Below are 12248 nucleotides of genomic sequence, written 5' to 3' on the forward strand. Positions count from 1 at the left end.
AGAAACTTTATATATTTGCCCTTGTAGATTAACCTGAGCACAAAGTGTGTTATTGTGATTGTGTACATAACCTGAATCCTATTTATATAAAGACTGTGTTATCACTACAGATACCCCCTCCAGTCTTTACAGGGACCAGGTGCAAGTATCCCGAAACCAGGCGAAGGGGCACAGATCCCCTCAACTCCCATGCCAATAAAATATACCCAACGATTTCCCTAAGTTTATGACACAATGGGACTCATTACAACTCTGGCGGTAGCCGTGCCGGCTGCCGCCGGAGTAGCATTTTTCACTGGCGCCCGCGAATGGGCAAGAACCGGGTCATGCCAAGTTTGGCAGACCGGCTAATTGTCCATTTGCGGGTGCCGGCAGTAAGGGACTCCCCATCTCCATTCGGCCCCATAGGGCTGAATGGGAATGGGGTGATGGATGCACCGTCAGTGACGGTGCTGGTGCATCTGACTTGCAGTGCTCGCGGGTGCCGGTCTGCCCGCCAGGTCCAGGACCAGGCCAAAACTCTCCGACAAGCCCCGACAGGACTTCTATTGCCATTGCCAGTGCCATCCTACCCTTGGCATACTGTCAGTATGGATTTCGTTACTGACTTACCAATCACCAAAGAAGGATGCAATACCATTCTCATGACGGTTGACTCTTACCATTTTGATGCCTTGAAAAAGACCCACAGCTGCCGGAGTGGCTCAAATATTCCTCGCCATTGTCGTTCGCCTACACGGATTACCAGAGCATATCATCTCGGATGGAGGACCCCAATTCATATCACGTTTTTGGAAAAAACTACAAAAACATCTGGGAATTGAAGCTCATCTATCCACAGCATATCACCCTCAGAGTGATGGATAGACAGAAAGGGTATACCAAAACTTCGAACAATACTTTAGGTGTCAGTGCACACAACGTGAAACCGATAAGATACATTTTCTACCATTGGCAGAATTCACATATAACAATACCGTGCACACCGCCACAGGAATCTCACTGTTTTATGGAAACACTGGAAGACATCCCAAGATGATGCCTATCACGCCATTCCCCCCCTCCTTCATTACCACTGCAGATGAGTGGTTCGCAACCCTTCAACAAGACCAACAAACAAACATGCATCATCTACTCATCAGTAAAGATAACGCCAAAAGATTTGACGATCCCATCGCCAACAAATCTTGTCAAAAGACACGAACAGTGATGGTCGACTCAGAAGAAGAGTTCATAGTGTCCAGAATGTTGGACTCTAGATAGCACCATTTGACAATCCAATACCTGTTGGAATGGGAAGGATACAGTCCTGAGGACCGGACGTGCGAACCATACACAAACATCCACGCACCCCATCTACTTAGAGCCTTTCACCAAGAATTCCCACACAAACCTTGATGACAGAAGGGGGCGAGAAGGGGGTATACTGTCAGGAACGCTCATCAAGTACTGACCCGTACCCGCACGCAATCCCCCATAGACTTACCACGCTCACAGGATGAGAGCATGTCAATTACTATACTGTCAGGAACACTCAAGTACTGACCCGTACCCGCGCGCAACCCCCCATAGACTCACCATGCTCACAGGATGGGAGCATGCTGTAGTGAAATAGAAAGTGCAATTTCTCCTGCTGGGATAACCATATCACATATGTAACAGCTAAGAATAATATGGAGCATGTGCCCGGAGCATGATAGCCCAGGCGGCACCTTGTGGCGCTGTCATCTACAGAGCTAGCTGAGCAAGCAGTTCGTTTTAGATGACCAGGATTTCTCAGCACTATTAATAACATGCAAGGGACGTAAGAGTGTGTTTCTCTAATGTGTGAAGTCTCTAACTTGAATTTACTGATTTCCCAAATTGCTGCTATATTTACTGTTCTGTTATATTATGCTTTATGTCTAATAAATGCTAAATTTATGCTGAAGGTGTGATTTCTCTAGTGATGAGTTCATTGCTTGGCACGATCGGACCTATATATGGGTGAAATAGGGTAATTTATGCTAATATGGGCTGGTCCCTGGGGAGAAATACCCTTTTTAATACACATGCCGATTCCTGTACCCACGGGACACTGGACACAACAAGGGTTGCAAGACCGACGTCTGGCGGCCCGCCAGGCGCTAGTCTGGCATCACAAGGTTGACGAACGGGAAGTGCAACAAACCACTTCCGGTCCACTGCTGTTTAAGGGTCTAGAAAGACTTTCACTGTGTCTTTGCAACAGCGAACTTCCAGGCGACGTGTAGAGGCACTACACAACATCCTAAGAAGTAAGTTATTATAGTTTTAGGGCAAATTAGGAAAACTCTACGTTTTCATAGTTGGGTATAATTTGGCAGACAATTTTGTTAAAGTATATTAGAGAAAAGAGGGGAGAGGAGACCCAATTAAAATTATAGTGTTCTTACCCAGAGACTACTATCTGGGGATCAGAGTCTGCCTTTTTCTTTCCAAACAATCCTGCTTTCATCGCCTTCTCTTTACGGTCCGATCTGCCTTCAACCAAGGTAAGACTATATCTGTATGCTCACTTCCAGTGTTGATTGGTGGACCTTTGGTTCCCTTCAGCCACTTACCCTTACATTTCTCCCCCAGCCTGGTGTGGAATCCTATCTACCCAACCACTGTCTGGTTCCCAGGACCTCCTTCAATATCCTGATGCAGCGACATATTACCAGGCAGGCAGACCGGGTGCTGCTGGGGATCTCTGTGTTTACTATCATCGCAGGGATCATAACCTAACCCGGTAGTCTGTTCATCCTCACCAGTACCGACCCTGCTAAGGACACCTTCGGATCCAGGTACTAGCAGGAAGGGAAGGTGTTGACACGACAGGACATCAGATCTCGCATCCAATATATTTTCTTCTTATTCATTCCTGTCTCAGTTGTACAATAAACTTTCTTCTATTCTCTTACTCTAATATTCTTTACACATTATTTTTCTAAAATGTCGTACCGGTTGTAATGCTTTGATGTCACAGTTACATTCCATTTTATTACATTAGATACGGTGCACAGCCATTCATTGATTTTATCCAGACTAGACTGAAGTTTAAGCAGACAAGATTTTTTCCCTCCTAATTCCAGACCGGTACCAGAGACAAACTAATAAACATCATAATACATAGCAATGCAGTTAAATGCGCTCACCAATCCTGACCTCGCTGGTTCCCTTCCGCTGCTGCTCTGCCTACTCCCCTTAGATGCATAGGCATGCCTGCCAGCAATCCCTCACTCAGACAATGGTCTTACCTCAGGCCCTGGAATCACTGAGAGTAGCATTGGGTGACCCTCAGGTTTCACTGCAGAGCAGTGAGAATGGACATCCACTGCACCTATGTGTTAGGGAAATCTACCATCCAGCAATACTTTGAGGGTTGGGAAATGTCTTTAATGGAAATCAGCAAATCAGACATCAGCAGGACTGCACGAACACCCGCCAATCCCAGTTTCCAGACAGGTGAACGAGCAAACTCCCCACCCTAGAATACATCGGCTTTGTAAGGAAGGCATGGTATCAAACAGTGAAAACAGACATAAGTGATTACAGTTCAAGGGTGTTTATTGAACCTTTAAATGGGTTGGTTGAACGCCTATCTAAACCTAAATTTAAGGATGGGCGCAAGCTACGACCATCAAATAATAACGCAATCCTAGTGGAGTCTGTCAAAATAAAAGGGCCTATACGAATAAACCTATTGCCAATCCTTACTTGTAAATACAAAGGGTGTGGGAAGTTGACCAATTAGCTTCCCTTCCCCACGTTTTCAGCACAGGACAAGGTGGCACACTCAGGCTTAGCACATACTCAGGCTTTTCTAGCATGAGGATGCAGTTCAAAATCTCAGTATCAGGACCTTCTGTGCCAAAGTCTCTTTGCCATTCAAAGTCTCATATTTCAGAGGGCCTGATGCGACAAACAAACATTCAAAGTTCCTTTCCCCTCAGGATTCTCATATGCACAAATTCTCTGGTGATTCACTGATCACCCTGGGTCCCCCTCAGCCGTGATCAGACCCGCTTTAAAACAAAACCTTCAATTGGTATCCCTCCACTGGGCTCAGACCACATTTTTCTCATTTTCCAAACTTTCTTTACTATATCAAAATCGAAGACTTTCGACTGTGCGTGGGATTTTGCTTGACCCGTTGCAGGACCACTTTGATTCACAATTCTTTGTTCTCTTCTTAATATAACCCTTTAACTTTCACTTCTGCCACGTCTCAGCTGGATACCTTGCAGAGACCTTCAATTGAGCCCCAACGTGGTGCCGGACCACTCTGTCAAAGGTATCGCATCAAAGTCTCTTCAAAGTTCAAACACTTCAGCAGTTAAACTTTTACTTGCATCTTTTCTCACACATGTCTCAACTCGGGGTTATGCTCAGAGAAATGCCCCAGGTGAGATGCGGTATCATACCAGGGAGGAGGACGAAGTCCTTGAGGCCTTTATAGACTATTCTAAATTAAATCCCTTTCCCCACAGTCATTCTCCCTTATCAAAATCCAACAACTCCTCCTTGTCTGTGAAACCAATTAGGAACCTGAACAATGCTACTGTGGGTAACTATATTTCCCAGAGTCCCTATTTTCTGGTTACCTACCCGAGTACTCCCAGTCATTCTTCTCACCGTTCTTCTTATTATCATTTTCCGAACTCCCAATCGACTGTGACACAAACGTATAGTTCCCACAATCCCTCCTACTCATTGCCCAGCAGGATACTCAGAAAATCGACCTCTCCCCCTTGCTGACACAAACACTTGCTCACATCATGACAAACAACGAACTAAGAACAAAACCGTTTACCTGACATGCCCCAACACAAGGGTCAGGCAAAGTCAGGCAATTGACCAGAACCACACAAACCTGACAACCCTTTCCTTTCCCCACAGGGATAAAAGGTGGAGGAGGAGAGCACACTACGAGTAAGGCAGACCACACGATGAGACAGCTATCCCAGGGTGGCAGTTCAAGAGGAGGAGAAAGGCGGCGACTACCGAAGGGGCGACAAGGAGAGAAGAGACCTTACCCTTTCTGACCCAGGCCCGTGAAGCCTCCTGGAAAAGAATCATAAGACTGCAAACAATAGCCAGCGTGTGTTGCAGCAGATGTCAACGGTACATGGAGCCCTCCTACACTGATAATTAGGACGGGGAGAGACGCTTGCTACCGTCCTTGACTCCAAAGACAAGAAAAGCCAAGTGGCTCATCACAGCCGATGAGTCGAGGGGAGAACCAATAAGAAACCGAACTGTGTTGAACAAAAGTTGCAAATGGCAAATTGAGGAAAGCTTAAAGAGACTGTTAACACCAAAGGGGAAAACCAGCTGCAGAGGGGTCCAGCACCATGTGGGTGCTTACTCAAAATACTCTGGTTGATCTCCCTTTTGATGAAACTACTGATAGCAGAAGGCCTAAGGCGAGCCGCAAAGAGAAGGTCAAAGTGGTCATAGAGGGTCTAGAAAAATCCTCTGTACAGTCAAAAGCCTTTGACCAACACGTAATTGGAAAGCTAAGGGAGATTAATCCCGCTTAGTGAGAAAGGAGAAGGAACTGTGTGGTTGACAAGAGTGAACCCAACGGAGGGATGTCCACAGTGCGTAGTTTAAAAAGGCATTAAGACTTGTGAATGCAATGGGTGAAAGTGTTTTGTGAAAAGTTGTAGTGAACCCGACGGAAGGAGGCTAACATTCGAGCAGGGTCTGAGCCCGGAAGGGGCGGATACAGGGGTGAAAAGCCATCACCCAACACGTGGATGTAGCAGATGTTATCTTTTGAATGCAAGCCATAGTGAACCCAACGGAGGGAGGCCGACATTTGAGAGGGGTCTGAGCCCAGAAGAGGGAGAACCAGGTGTGAAGAACCATCACCCTAGTGCAATCAGAAAGTTACTTTTGTTAATTATTTTTTAACATATCAGGCCCTCGGAAGCAAGAAACCTAACCACCGGAGGTCCTGATATCACTAGGAACTTTTGTGGATCTGAGGCCGGAAGGGGGGATCCATGGGTGAAATGTCATCACATACAAAGTAACTTTTTTGTTTGTTATTTTGAACACATCAGGTCCTCGGAAGCAAGAGACCTTTCATAGAAAAGAGACTTAACCACCGAAGGTCCTGATAACGGAGAACGGAACTGCAGTCTCGTGCTGGGAAAGCTTGAGCGTGTCCTGTGCTCAGGAGTCCCACCTTGTCCTGTGCTCAAAACATGGGGGAAGGGAGACTCCCGGCTACCACATCCCAACTTATCATTTGTGAATACTTCTTTCTTTCTTGTGAACACTATCCCACATTCTGTTTTGTATTTAGTTGTAAGGATTGGCAATAGTTTTATTTTTTAGTATATGCCCTTTTATTTGACAAGACACATCTAGGACTGCCTTATTATTATTTGATGGTCGTAGCTTTCTCCCATCTTAGATTTAGTGCAAAACAAGGGGGGTCTGGGAATCTCTCTACCAGCACGAACACAGCCTGTTCTTGGGTGAATAACCCCTGGGAGAGACTCTACCAAGTCTTTAGCTCACTGTCCCTTTCACAGAGAAGAAATGTCCCTGCATATCAGTCTTTGTCCTGCCCAGGGGCAGTCCAGCATCGAAATGCTAGGCAATTCTCCTCTGAACAAGAGTACCACAGCAACCCCATACACGTGTTTCAGCCTTGTTGGGCATCATCAGTGAGGTGAAGCTGCGCCCCTCTAAGAACAGTGAGCAAGGGGTCCACGTCTGGATCGCCCTGGTAACTTAGGGTGAGACCCAAAGTTAATTTGTGCAAAACAAGGGGGGTCTGGGAATCTCTCTACCAGCACGAACACAGCCTAATGACCTGTTCTTGGGTGAATAACCCCTGGGAGAGACTCTACCAAGTCTTTAGCTCACTGTCCCTTTCACAGAGAAGAAATATCCCTGCATATCAGTCTTTGTCCTGCCCAGGGGCAGTCCAGCACCGAAATGCTAGGCAATTCTCCTCTGAACAAGAGTACCATCAGTAACCCCATACACGTGTTTCAGCCTTGTTGGGCATCATCAGTGAGGTGAAACTGGTGCCTCTCTAAGAACAGTGAGCAAGGGGTCCACGTCTGGATCGCCCTGTTAACTTAGGGTGAAACCCAAAGTTAATTAATGCAAAACAAAGGGGGGTCTGGGAATCTCTCTACCAGCACGAACACAGCCCAATGACCTGTTCTTGGGTGAATAACCCCTGGGAGAGACTCAACCAAGTCTTTAGCTCACTGTCCCTTTCACAGAGAAGAAATTTCCCTGCATATCAGCCTTTGTCCTGCCCAGGGGCAGTCCAGCACCGAAATGCTAGGCAATTCTCCTCTGAGCAAGAGTACCACAGCAACCCCAATCATTGGTCTCTGTGTGGAGGGACGCTTTGCCAAGAGCTACAGCTAATGCAAAGGGTTCTTTGTATATTGGAGGCTCAGATGCTCCTGTCACCTTTTCTCCTGTTGATGTAATGTATATTTCCAACAATTCTCCAATTCCTTCTAAGCGTGGAATGCAGAGGAAAGATAAGCGTAACATAAGAAGAAGCGCAGCAAACATTGCCCACCTGCCTGGTGTATCGTGTCCTAAGCCTTCAAGAACTAATGCATCTGCTTTCACCAACATCTCATCTAATAACATGGAGTGTATTCCTACTGCTAATAGCTATGATTTGCTCATGAGCTCGACGAATGTAATGAAGTATAAGGATTTAAAAGGTCCTTCCACTTGGGGCCCGCTCCATAGCTGGCATCAAAAGTTTACAGAAAACTTAACTAAAGTTGTGGAATCAAAACATCTGTTGATTCTTCAACTGGAAATAGTCTATATCGATGGTGAAGGGACTCCAGATATGACTTTGGCTGAGGCTCACCGAGTTACATTTACTATTCCTGTTTCAGATGCTTCTCGGGATGCTACTCCTATGGTGGGAAAGATCCTGAATAAGGATCTAGTTTCAGAAGAGAATGATTCTTTGATTACAGCTATGCGCAATTTGGAGGAGGTTTCCCCTCCTCACAGACGCAGCAAGTTGGGAGGATGTAAACTTCTAATTACTTAATTGTATGCAAGTAACAACAGACCTTTTCTGAACAGGCATAATATTTTGCAGATGTTACATTGCATTCCACAGTTGAAGTTGATGACATTCAAGGACAATGGGCCTCATTATGAGTTTGGCGGTAGCCGTGCCCTTATTAAGGGCATGGGTACTGCCAAACTCGCTACCGGCACCCGCGAATGGGCCATTACCGGCCCATTACGAGAATGGGCATAGGGCAGAATGGGGGTGGGGAGCATCATTGCAATGGCACCGTTTATAACGGTGCCGGTGCAATCACGAGTTCTGCTCGCGGGTGCCGCTCTGTACGCCTGGTCTGACCAGGCGGGCATAGCGGCACCCGCGAGCAGAACTCGTAATGTGGGGGTTCCTGCAGGACCTGCCAGGAACGTTCCCCTCAGCTACAGCTTCTTCTCCATTTAAAGGTACTGTGCAAATCCGGTTGTTCGTTTCGTCCAGCCGCAGTGAAGGTGTGTGAAACCTTTCGCCAATCCAAGGGCTTGTCCTTCTCTAGTCCTTAAACTAACTTTTCTGCCGACCAACTTCATCCAGAACTTTTGGCAAAGACTTAACCGCGAACTACCCTGAACTGTGTGATCTTGAGGAAAAGACTTTTGTCCTATTGACTTTGGCCCTAAGCCTTTTTGATTTGATTCCATCACTGTAGTTCCTCTTTCTAGATTGCCCTGCTTACTTACTTGGTGCTGCTCAATTTTTACCTAACTTTGTCTTTCCCTCCCTTTTTAAATTACTGGAGTGCCATTTTGCTCATACTTCATTTTGAGTTTAACTTCTCCAGAATCTATTGGGAGTGGTGTGGTGTCTTAAGAGTGTGATTTTTCAACTGCTTTACTTTAGTGAGATGTTATACAACTGATGTGTAAATAAATGTATATTCTTTTACTCAGAAACCTTGAGTCAGTGTTTGTTTGAACCATAGTAATTGCTGTCTTTTGTGTAACTATTGATACTGCTCACTTGCTCTTGAGATAAGTCTGGCTGCTCAGCCATCGCTACCACTTGTACCAAAGGTGAATTTGTACTGTCACTTGTAGTCTTAATTGTGTGTGGTGTTCCCAAAGGGTACTGCATATAATTCTGCCCAACACTCATGTGGGTATGTCACCAAATAGTTGCATTACATTTGCCCCTATATTTCATAAAGAAACAGATCCCTATTAGCCACTGCTTTGATAAACTTGCACCTTGACTACTGCAACAGCCTGCTGTCTGGTACCTCAAAAGCTAATATTCGGGCCTTTCAGGTCACACAGAATGGCACGGTTTGTGCTGTTCATGGTCTGTCTAGGAGAGGCCATGTCACGAAAGCCAGGAGGACCTCCACTGGATCCTGATTAAACACTGTGTCGCACACAAACTATTGTTTCTTACCTTAAGTGTCACATCGGTGATGCCCCACAGTGCCTGGCAGATCACCTCAAGTCCTTCCCACCAGGCCGTTGCCTACGTTCCTACGAACCCTACAAACTGGTGCAACCAAGGTTCAAGCCCACAAGCTTTGGAGGAACCACGTTTGTTGTCCAGGCTCCCTTTGCCTGAAATAAGCTACTGCCTGACTTTAGACAGGCAAACTTCATCAGAGATATTAAGAAACGTGTTAAGACTCTTTCTTTTAACCTTAATTGAGACTAATTGCCCTGCTTTACAAAACTTTCTGCCTCCCTCGTTTTATATGTTGTCTGTCTAGTTTGTGCCTTTTATGTGCGCTCTGAGCCCTACGGGCGTGAAGAACGTTATAAATATTAAAATATAATAAGGTTGCAATTAATGGTTTTCTTGTTCTACAAATGTATGCTTCAACGAAGGCTCTGGGTAGACCTGATGGTGTCATATGGTAGATGTAAAATCAACGTACTCAATTTCAGAGTATGTCATTTATCCTTCTCTTCCTTTAGTGCTCCCTGCCGTTTTACTGTTTATTCAGAGGTCCCCTAGGATTAAGATAGTAGTAGTCAAAATGTATTCACCCTCCACCACACCCCCAATGGTTCCCAAGCTTCTGTGATAAGGAATTATGTTGACTCTATTTTAACTGATTGGATATATCAACTTCCAAGGCAGAAGTGTATTGTTTTAGGTGATTTTAATGCCATCTAGGATCATTGTACTAAATTGAAACGTGCACGCTTTATTTCTAGATTATCTAGTGGTTCCTTGTGGACCTTTCTACTCGAGAGCTACGGGATCAAATAAATGAACCCCTTCTGGAGATATGGATTCTGTGATTGCTAATATGTCGTCTAGTGGGCTTGTGCAATCAAGGATTGATTATTTTTTTGCAACATTTGCAGCTGGTATGTTTGGTTGATACATTTTTTGTGATGTGCAATGGTTTTAGTGACCATGCAGTACTTCGCTGTGTGTTGAATATAGAGGTGAATGGGAATAGGGAATATTTAAAGAATAACACAGTGTGTAACTCTCAGGGGAACAGGCTATACTGGAATTCGTCTTATTTTGGTAAATGTAATATGAATTTTGTCTACAATTTACTATATAGATTTGAGGAAAGTAGCTATCGTTACAGCCCTTTTTCTCTGTCTGCTGAATATATGTTGGAGGTTATTCGTGGTACTTATAACCAACTAGCTAATGTAGTGAAATGTTCTACTTATTATAATAAGAAGTGTTTCAAGACATAGGATGCCGTTATAGCCACACACGAAAAGAATTTACGGTCTGAGCCTAGAAAGATAAGTAAATAAAATATAGACTAGGCAGAGAAAAAATATAGGATTACTAATATAAACATTTACAAAATTGGCTGAAATCGCACAGGCTATTGACTAGTAGTGTGCAATGGCAGATTGTTTTCTCTGCATTACGAGTTAGGGATGGTCGTAAATTCTGGCACGACTTTCAGAAGCATATGCTGATTGGTGATGATAAAGAAATGAATCATATTTCTGAGGAGATCTGGATAAACCATGTGTCCGCTGTTTTATAACAATAAAATAAATGAAAGTTCCGCTGACCGCTTCCTTCGCACTGTACCTCCTTCCCCCTGTGCTTCCTCCCGGTTCCGCTCCTTCCACCTTCTTGCTCCTCTGCACTGGAACTCTCTCCGCCTCCCAATCCGCGCTTCCTAAACCTTCACCTCAATTCGCACTTCCCTTAAATCCCTCCTTCTCCATTCCCCACCTTGAAGCCCAGCTACCCTCTCCATCCCCCCCTGTTTCTCCCCTCTTTTAATTCCTCTCTCCCCTCTCCCATTACATTCTTTCTCCCTTTCTTCTACACTTATTCTATCCTTCTCCTGCCCCCTCAACACTCCTATCCCCATTCCTCCCCCCCCCTCAGTTAATTGCTCCTTGCACTGTTTTGTAGAATGATTCCAGTTGTAATCTTGCTCACAATGTTAATTGTTGTTATTTCTCTGTATTTGTTGTTCCATTTTACAGCGCCTTGGTGTAAGGTGCTCAATAAATAAATAAATCAAAAAAATATTTGCCCTATGGCTTGAGTGGTTTCTTCTGAATGTATTTATTCTTCAGCTGTATACTTGGATACATCTTGGTTTACTTTTCAAGTTCAGGATATTGGAGAAGTTATGAAGAAGCTAAAATCTTCTAGGTTCCCTGGCCTGGATGGGTTAAATCGGTTGTTTAAGGTTGCCCCTCACTTTAGTCTAAACTTCTGTGTGTTGCTGTTTTGGATATTTTTATATCAGGGGTTATTCCTTCACTTTGGAGAAAATCTTCTTATTCCTTTTTAAGAAGGGATCTAGATCTGATCTAAGGAATTACCGTTTATTGGCTTTGTCTGACTCCATCTGAAATATTTCTGAACATGCCCTTTAAACAAATTGAATCAGTGGGTGGTGGAAAGAAATCTATTAACATTCGAACAGAATGGTTTCGGGAATACCATATTATTTGGACACTTATCTAGCTCACTCGGACCATGCTTCAGAATAAGTATCTGCTTGATAGATTATGAAGGTGCATTTGATTCAGTTTCCCATTATGGATTGTGGAGAAAATTGGAAAAATGGGGGATTAATTCTGGTTTATTATATTTGATAAAACAATGATATGTGAACACAACTGCTTCTGTTAGACATAATGATCCTGGTCTGTTATCCACTCAGATCAAGACTAATCATGGTTTGAAGCAGGGATGTGTTCTTGCAATGCTTCTGTACAATCTATATGTGGCCGATATG

General features: G+C 44.5%; 1 long non-coding RNA gene across 2 annotated transcripts in view; it reads left to right on the top strand.

The window, feature by feature from the left end:
• LOC138526497 (uncharacterized) overlaps positions 1-12248 on the top strand; it is a 283317-nt gene that overhangs the window by 8748 nt on the left and 262321 nt on the right. Inside the window, exon 1 of one of the 2 annotated variants that reach the window (XR_011283586.1) lies at positions 2185-2276. The exons of the other annotated variant lie outside the window; for it this stretch is intronic. This is a non-coding gene — a long non-coding RNA (uncharacterized lncRNA). Of the gene's footprint in view, positions 1-2184; positions 2277-12248 lie in introns of those variants that run through there. 2 annotated transcript variants of the gene reach the window in all.

The sequence above is a fragment of the Ambystoma mexicanum genome, chromosome 7p (assembly GCF_040938575.1).
Source record: "Ambystoma mexicanum isolate Mex_15411 chromosome 7p, UKY_AmexF1_1, whole genome shotgun sequence".
Lineage (NCBI taxonomy): Eukaryota > Metazoa > Chordata > Amphibia > Caudata > Ambystomatidae > Ambystoma > Ambystoma mexicanum.